The following is a 9,280-nucleotide window of genomic DNA, read 5'->3' as shown; positions in this document are numbered from 1 at the left end:
CCGGCTAGATTCTAGACGAAATCGTGGCCTCGTTAAAAAGACTCCTAAGGCTTAAAAATGGAATTTTTAAAAATGGCACATGGTTTTATATTAACAAAAAATATATAGAAAAGGGGGTGGGGGCCACCAAACTCGCCACCCCCCCAACCTTCATAATCGCATATATATAAATATGGTGGAGGGGCGGGCCATGACCCCCGGTCCCCTCTCATGGAACCGTTCGCAACCATCACAACACATTATGGGTGGTCGGCCGGCCCTTGGGGAACCGACCCAACCACCCCACTCCTTAAACATATAGTCGTTACATGGAGGAGGGTCGACCTTGGGGCACAGACCCTCCACCTCATAAAACCTCACCACATGCCATTAACACGAAGTGAAATGATGGGAAAAGGTATGGGGGCAGGTCGCCCAAGGTGGGCTCAGCCACTCGAATATTGTTTAAAAAAAAAACTATGTAAAAAAAAGGAGGAGGTGGGGTTTGATTGCCCGACCTCCTCCCTACTAAACCAGATCTTAACCAACTTAGCTAACACCCTTATTGAGAAATCCACCTGCGATATTTTATTTAAACGCAGTTTGTCAGTGTGCTCGAGGAGGAAGACAGTGCACGCAGTTCGAGGCAGAATTTTGCAGGAGGGCCGAATTTTCACTTTGTCAGAATTTGACAAATTTTATATGGTTTCAGCACTTCTCGACACCGTGAATGCAATGGTGTTGTCTGTTTCTCCATCAGAGTTCTACATTTTTCAGCCATTTTTCAATATGCAGGTGGAACCATGACTACTGCAGAAACAGGGAGCGAAACCATGATCCTTGAAATTTTCCCGAGGAGGTAATTTTTCTCCATGCTGGATTATAGTCAAGTTTACAGTCATTTTTCATGGTTTTCCACAGGGATTGCAATGGTGAGGTCAGATTTCCAGTCCACCTATGAAGCAGAATCTTTGAGGAATCTAAAAGATTCCTTGAGCCCCCGATTCTCAAATTCTCAGAATTTAAAAATTGGATGGTCGATTTTGCACTATTCGACGTCACAAATCTTATGGTGTGTTCAGATTTTTCATTTGCCCATTCTATTCTTCAGCCACTTTTCTAAGTGGAATGCAAGTGTCAGCATTCATGTGCGAGCTGCTATTTCCATGCGATTGATGCCGTGAGATTGATGGCACGAACAGCTTCAGCAATTTGACATCCGCTTCTTCAGATGGCCCTTGGTTGTGAGGTATATGCAGTGTTTTCATGTACTTCTTTTCTATCCAATGTGCTGCACAGATCCCTATTGATGCTTAATGAGGGATCTTGCTTATTACTTGTTTTCATGATTCCTACTTGATGTGACGTGGATTCGTCTATGTGATGTACTTGTTGTCATGATTCGTTATGTTATGTTTTGAGATCCCTTTGTTGTATGTTGATGGGATACTCATGTTTTCGTCATGTATGTTTGCATTGAGATCCCTTTCATGCCATGTTGGCGGGATGCTCATCATGCATGAGTTTATGTCATACTGATAAGAGTCTTTTGATTGAGAGTTCCTGTAGTGTAACATCTCTTGGAGCCACTCCTACGTGAGGGCTTTTTCCTTGTATGATAACAACATCACCTCTATGTACATCACCACTATTGACAACACTTAATGCAGTAGCCTACACCATCTTGACACCGGGGCCCGGAGACGTAGTCCCTCCTAGACGAACTCCGTTATCAATGGCTTATGTTTTCATGTATTGATGATTGTCATGTTCCTCTTATTTATAGCATGCAGATGTATTCATTTATGTTCTCTTAAAAATGAAATTTAACACATCACGAAAGTAAAAGGTCTTGGAAGGGTCCTTCGTCATACCTGGACCTGGATCAGAATGTGACTGACGACAGAAGGTTTAGGAATTGCGGTCATGAAAATGAAGGTTTATGAGTATTGCAAAGGATGAAGTTTTACTGAGTGAATTCTCTTGAACATGTCGGCGACACTGAATGAATTGGCAGCATTGACCCAAAACCAAAGTGATGGATGGTGTGATAGATCATAGTTAAGATAACCATCAAGTAGATAACCCAACCCAAATAGTCACGAAGTTCAAGTGAAAGTGTCATGTTCAAGAGCGACATGCTACCATAAAATGATTTATCCCTTTTCCCATTTTCCCCAGTCATTTCTCACCAGTACCTCTTTATTTTTCACAAGCTTGAGGAGGATAACATATTCTTGTAGAATAATTCCACCCTTTAGGTGAATCCATCGCTATGTGATGATTTAACGAGTCTAGTGAAGGTGAAACTCGGTCTTGCCATGATCCGAGTTGACTCAACTCCCAATTTAACCAAGATCTTTTACTTTCATGATGTGATTAGAATTGCATTTAAAATAGCATAAAGGAGCATAAATGCATGTTATAAGGAAGAAGGAACATGACAAGAATCAACAACATAAAACACAAGACATTGATAATGGAGTTCGTCTAGGAGGGACTAAATCTACGGGCCCCGGTGTCAAGATGGTGTAGGCCGCTGCATTAAGTGCTAGAAAGAGTGATGATGTACATGCATGTGTTTTCTCTATCATACAAGGAATATGCCCTCGCGCAAGAGGGGCTCCATGAGATGTTCTGCTGCAGGAAATCTCATTAAAAAAGGACTCTTATCAGCGTGACATAATTTCATGAATGTTAATAATGAGCATCCCACCAACATGGCATCAAAGGGATCTCCATTCCGACATTCATGGCTACAGCATGAGTATCCCGTCAACAAGACGACAAAGGGATCTCAATAAAAACACATGATGAATCATGACAACAAGTACATCCTACGGATGATTTTGCATCACATCAGGCAAGAATCATGAAACAAGTAAGAAAACAAGATCCCACATCAAACATCAAATAGGGATCTATGCAGCACAATGCATCTCATAGCAAAAAGAAGTACATGAACACATTTCATATACCTCACATCCTAGGACCATCTGAAGAAAAGGATGTCAAATTGTTGAAGTTGGTCATACCATCAATCTCGCGGCATTGGATCTCATGGAAATGATCGCTGGCACATTGAATGCTAACACTTGCACTCCACTTAGAAAAGTGGCCAAAAAATTAAATGATCAAATGGGAAATCTGAATGCACCATCAAATTTGTGGTGTCGAATAGGGTAAAATCGATTGTCAAATTTCTGAATTCCGAGAAAATGAAAATCTAGGGCTTAAGGAATCTTTTAGATTCCCCCTAGATTCGTCAAAGATTCCCTCCCCCAGGTTTTCTGAAAATCTGCTGCTCAAATTGAAATTCTAACCGCGCCATCAAGTTCGTGTCACTGAGAGGTGTAAGATCAACATAAAATTTGTCCAATTTGGACACTGGCAAAATCTCACCCTCCTGAGAATTTGGCTCAATCATGGTTCTCCCTGTGTTTTTCCCAGGTTCATGGTTCCACCTGCAAAACAATTAAAAAATGTGTCTCGGTTTCCGTGCCCACCTTCTGCCTCCACCATCCCCCGTGCAAATAAAATTCAGGTTTTATAATAACATTTGATGGTGGATATAACAAAGATTGAGCACGTGGCTCATTGGTGGCAGAGATTACTTACCCCACGAAGATCAAGGTTCGAATCCCATTAAAAGCCCGAATCTCACATTTTGTTTTAAATATGGCAACCGTTGATGTGTTGGTTATGTAATACAATTTGGGCGTGTTAATTATTGCATACGGAACCGTTTTGTTGTATTAAAATGGGTGTTGTTGGTTGTATGTATTAATGGTTGGCGCGTTGTTATGTGACATGGGGCCGCCGCATGGTGGCAGGCCGACCCACGTGGTTGGTGTGGGTTCGATACCTGTCAGTCCCACAGTACTGTTCCGCGTACATAGTTATGGTGGATAGGGGTGTGGGCCGAGTCCACCGGAGGTGGCTCGCCCACCCCAACATATAACGTAATATTTTGGTGTGTTGGTTGGGGGTTCGGCGGGGTCATGGCCGTCGGCCCGTCTTTTTTTTAATATTTGTTATATGATGTGGTTGGGTCGGCGGGGGTCGTGGCCCGTCGGCCCTTTAATAATTAAAATTTGTTTAATGTATAATGTTGGGTCCGGTGGAGGTGGTGGGGGTGTTTAGTCAATTTAATGTCTTAAATTGCTCTACATAAATTATCAATCCGGGTATCGTAAACTGATGAAGTGTGGTGCACTATATGTGCTTAGTTAACCTTTCTCTTACTTCGTTGTTTTATAGTTTATGTTCAAATCTTCCTAAAACTCTGCTTCAAACACATGTGCTGTGTAAAGCACGATTAAGAAGTAGTCAGAAATAAGTCCAAAAAGTAGTCAAGCTCTAAGGTGACAAGTAAGAAAAACCACTTTAAAGACCAGTTATAATGTTCAACTCTTCCTAAAACTCTGCTTCAAACACATGTGCTGTGTAAAGCACGATTAAGAAGTAGTTAGAAATAAGTCTAGAAAGTAATCAAACTTTTAAACTTGCAAAGAAAGAGCTTGAAAGAAATAACTTGAAATGAAACTGAAAGCAAAGAACTTGAAATGACTTGAAAGTAAATGACCACTTCCAATGGCACTAGACACCATTCATGCTGCTGCAAATAAAAGAAAAGAAAGTCACTTTTAAAACCAAAGATAAAGATTATCTCTCTCTAACTCGATGCTTCTAAGCACATGTACTGTGTAAAGCACGGATAGAAAGTAGCTTAAGTTGAATTAGAAAAGTGAGAAAAATCTGTTTTAAAGACTAATGATAATATTTTGCTCTTTCTAATTCTCTACTTCAGCCATATGTACTATGCAAAGTATGATTAGAAAGTAGTGAAAGATTAGTCTCAGAAGCACTTAAAACCAAAAATCTACTTTAAAGACTAGTAATAATATTTTGCTCTTTCTAACTCTCTACTTCAGCCATATGTACTATGCAAAGTATGGTTAGAAAGTAGTGAAAGAACAGTCTGAAAAGCACTCAAAGCCAGCTGCAAGTTAGTGATATTTTGATCTTAAAATATAACAATTTATGATGAAGATCATTTATGTGTTAGCAGCTCTTTGAGAAATAAAATTAAAAATCAGCTATAAAAACAAAGGCAGCAGCTTGAACCTGTCAACTTCAAATACCATTAGTTTGTAAAGGAAATACATAAACATAAAAACAAATCCCGGGAGAAAATAAAATGCAATAATTCAAACTGTACAAGGCAGGGGCCCCCTTCTACCTATGAAATCAAAGCATACTTAAAATTGCATGAATGAAAATCTAATCTACCTTACATTCTACAAAGCAATATTTACAAAATGAAATCTAATCTACTTACATCCTAATATGCTCCATGACATCTACTTCACATCTCCTTCCATGTTGAGAACATCAAAGCTTTATTCAATTTCTTCAAAAGTGCAAAGTACAACAAAGCTCTCCAAAGAGAGACTAAAAAGAGACTAAAGAGACTAAAAGAGACTAAAAAGACTAACTAATGAAGGAGAGAGACCTCCTATTTATACAAAAAGATGAGAGCCTTCTCATTAATGATAAACCATGAATCTCTCCCTCTACCTCTAGAGTCCTAATCAAAATAGGAACTGATAAGACACATGTCTTTTAGAGTTACAATACAATTAGGAGATGTGACACATATCCTCATGATCCCATGATTCTTTCCAACCAAATTCGAATTTGGCCTTAGAGTGCCACATAAGGGTCTTCTAGAAGTCTCCTTTCAACCTACACATGTCAACAAACTCAACCCATTGGTTAGGTATAAGCATATGCACATTATTTTCTAATGTTTAACCACAAATTCACTTAAAAGGCTTAGAAATAATAAATATTGGAAAAACATAAAGGTAGCCCAATGATAATGAAAGTGGGATGAATGTGGTGACATAGTAGTGAAATGGAGGTGAAATGGAGGTGATATAATGAACATAATAGTGAAAGTGTAATGGAAATGAATGACATTTTCAAGACTCAACATACCCCCCAACTGAAGCTATTGCATGTCCTCATGCAACATATATTACATTGACTCTTTTGATTCTTGAGCTTTGGCTTAACTTTGCATGATATCATTTGATAACTTCATATTTCTGCAAAGTGTTTCACTTGAATTGCAACCTGGTTGGTTCTTGTGTTACAACCATTTTTTTTTTTTGTTGCCTTCTATTTTGATCTTTGAACTTTGCGTAATGATATTTTGATTATTGTTGCTAAGTATATCTTTATTGGATTGCATGATGGTTGGTTCTTGTGTGACAACCATGATTTTGTTTGTATCCAATTTATCCTTTAAGCACTTTTTCAAAAGCCATTGTATGCTCATAATAGCAATGTAATAATTAATATATATTGGAAGTATGTGAGCTCTTGAATATGTTATGGACATGGAAAGATATGAATATGAATGTATTCCCCCCCCCAACTGATGGTATTGGCAATTTTATGAAATGAGGAAGATAAATGTTTTTCCAACAAGTATCATTCTAGCTTTTTATGGAATTCTATGGTTAAAAGTTAGAAAATGCCGTACCTTCACTTACCCTTTGGAATGGATGAGTTGTATGTGTGTGGTGGCTGAAAACTTCTGATCATATTCTTCTTCAAGTGGCTGAACAAGAGGAGTCATGGATAGAGAGATAAGATGGCTTTTTATTGCTTCTACTAAAACTTGCTGAATCTGCTCCAAAATGCTGAAAATAATAGTCTTCATGTCTTCAAAACTCATTGGCACAATTCCTACTATGTGAAAAGATGTTCTGATGTCGAACATAGTAGGAAATTGTTGGCTTAGTGGCCATTAATGGATGCCACTAGTCAACACGAGTACTCTCACCATTGATGTCAATGAGAGTCAAGATGCCCAAACACATCTTGCTAGGTACGAATGAATTTGCTGATGTCGAGTCACCTAGAAGATCTAACGAACAAGGGACATTAATGTATTCCCATTGTTTGTCAGCATGAGAACTTGCCATTAAGGCATGCAAGTCTCAAGGTGTTTTTACAAAGAACTTAGACTCAAAGGACTATGGACTAATTTGCATTGAAGCAGGGCTTATTTGCAGAATGAAAATGACAAGGAATGGAAAGTGAAAATGGAAAATGGCAATGGAGAACAGAAATGACAATGGGCAATAAGCATGTGAATGAGCCTTTTGCTTTTATTGGTGAGTTATGAATGGACAAAAAGAGATGGAAAGTGTATGTGAATGAAAATGGAAAATATGGAGTGGAATGAGGTGAATGGTTTATTATGGAGTATGGATGTGATGGATGGATGTGATGGAGACAATAATATCTGAAAGTTTTTCAAGTATTTGGATCTGATTTTGCATCAGCATATTTCCTCTTTGTTGCGGATCAACCTCTTATGAAACAAATTGGTCTCTTAGAGAGACATCATTCCCTTGTAGTCATTTGTCCTTCCTCCTAGAACCTGCAAAAAAACTAATACTTCTTCCGCAATGGAATGTAAGATTATCAAAGGAGAGAGGTGATCAATCTCTCTAGTTATGATATTTACACACAAAACTAAGAATTTGTATTAATGAAACAAGTTCTCAAAGGAAAAATCAAAGGAATTTATACCTGCTTTGGAATTAGTGCCTCAATTTGATGTTGCTTCTTTTCAGCAATTTATTTCATTATTTGCCATTTCAAACTCTAATGATATATTTCTCATTGTATAGATCTTGTTGAGATCTTTCCAATGGTACTTAAATCATCAAAATCTGATTTTGTATGAGAAAGATAGGCTGATTTGAACAATGAGGTTTTTCTGGCTGCGGAATTGAGGAACAGCTCTGTAGCTAAAAATCTTGAATAAAAAGTTAGCCATTCAATTTTCATTATCAGTCCAAAATTAATCAATACCTTCAGAAAAGTGAGAAAAAAACTTGTTCATTTCATTGATTCAAAATTATTGTTTTTTTCTTGACATGCAGCGATTTAGTGTGGCGACTCAGTGTGGCGACTTTGTGATAACACCCAATTTGACTTCCCTTTGACCGGGGTCTTTTTCAGCAAATTTGACCGAATGGATAGGACACCATCCATGTACTGAAATTTCCCTAGCTACCCATGTGACCTGTTTTGCCTGATGACACCTACAACCTAGAGTTTAACAAAACAGCTGCGGGATCACTAAATGGCTGCGGGATCGCTAAATGGCTGCGGGATTGCAGAGTGTAGAAAGTGCAGTGAAATGGAGTGGCTGTGTGCGAACTAAGCAGTTTCTCCATCTCAAGCTTCGGCTGAAAAATGGAACTGTGGAGTTTGAAACATGAAAACCAATTTCATACCTAGGAGTTTCAATCGCTGATCAAAAAGATTAAATTTATGCTACTAAACTCCTTCAAATATTTTAATGTCTCATCTAGTCACTAAGAGCGGTCTCCATAGTCTCCAAACCTGCTACTGGAACCTGTCTGAGAACTAGAAGACTCCCCATAGTCACTAAAACGGCGGGATCCAGAATCACCGAAACCACCAAATCTATCGTCTATTTCCTCTTTCATCCTAGCCAGCTCTTTAAACTTGGAACCTATATCACTTTCAATCATCTTAACTTTTCTAATCTGTTGGTCAGTATGGATAAGGATAGCATTGCCCGTCCTACCAGCACGCCCTGTTCGCCCAGATCTATGCACAAAAATCTCTGAAGTTGTTGGGAGCTCATAATGAATAACCAGATCCACATTAGGAATATCAAGACCGCGTGCAGCTACATCGGTAGCAATCAGCACATTAAAAGGGCTCTCATGAAATCCAGCAAGAGTCTTCTCTCGCTGATTCTGTGAAATATCACCATGAAGAGGTTCACATGGAAGTACCCGACCCAGTGCCACCGACAGACTATCCGCATCTCGCTTTGTTTGAGTGAAAACCATACATTTGCCTAAATTGCTCCACCTTAGTTCCATTTCTTCCCAACATTTAACCGGCAGCGATTAATGACAGAGAGTCGTGTTTAATTGAAACACGTCTCTAAACAGGTGTAAAGTCATGTAATTTATTGTTTATGCCAGCATGTAATTGATCCTCATTAGAACTCTTTCCCTCAGGCACGCGGAGTTATTCAAACAACCAGTTAATAACCCAATTTTCACGCGCGGCAGTCAAAAACGGGCTCCAAAGAACCGAACATTTCTCCCAGACCACCACGAATTTTCCAAATCGGTTTCTGGGTTATCTAATTAACCCACTTGGCAACAAAACCCATGTTTTATTTTTTTGAAATTCGCTACCATTTGGGCAAATCGAGCGTGTAAAGTTTGAC

General features: G+C 38.9%; 1 pseudogene; it reads right to left on the bottom strand.

Moving 5' to 3' along the window:
• Window positions 1-8,384: 8,384 nt before the first annotated feature.
• Window positions 8,385-8,924, bottom strand: LOC149193119 (DEAD-box ATP-dependent RNA helicase 53 pseudogene; annotated as a pseudogene).
• Between the last annotated feature and the right edge of the window lie 356 nt (window positions 8,925-9,280).

Source organism: Pinus tabuliformis, chromosome 2_2, assembly GCF_031772625.1.
Source record: "Pinus tabuliformis cultivar Carrire ecotype Pingquan chromosome 2_2, CPIR1, whole genome shotgun sequence".
In the NCBI taxonomy this organism is placed as follows: domain Eukaryota; kingdom Viridiplantae; phylum Streptophyta; class Pinopsida; order Pinales; family Pinaceae; genus Pinus; species Pinus tabuliformis.
Note: the sequence above shows the minus strand (reverse complement) of the source record. Positions and strands in the feature narration are given on the sequence as shown.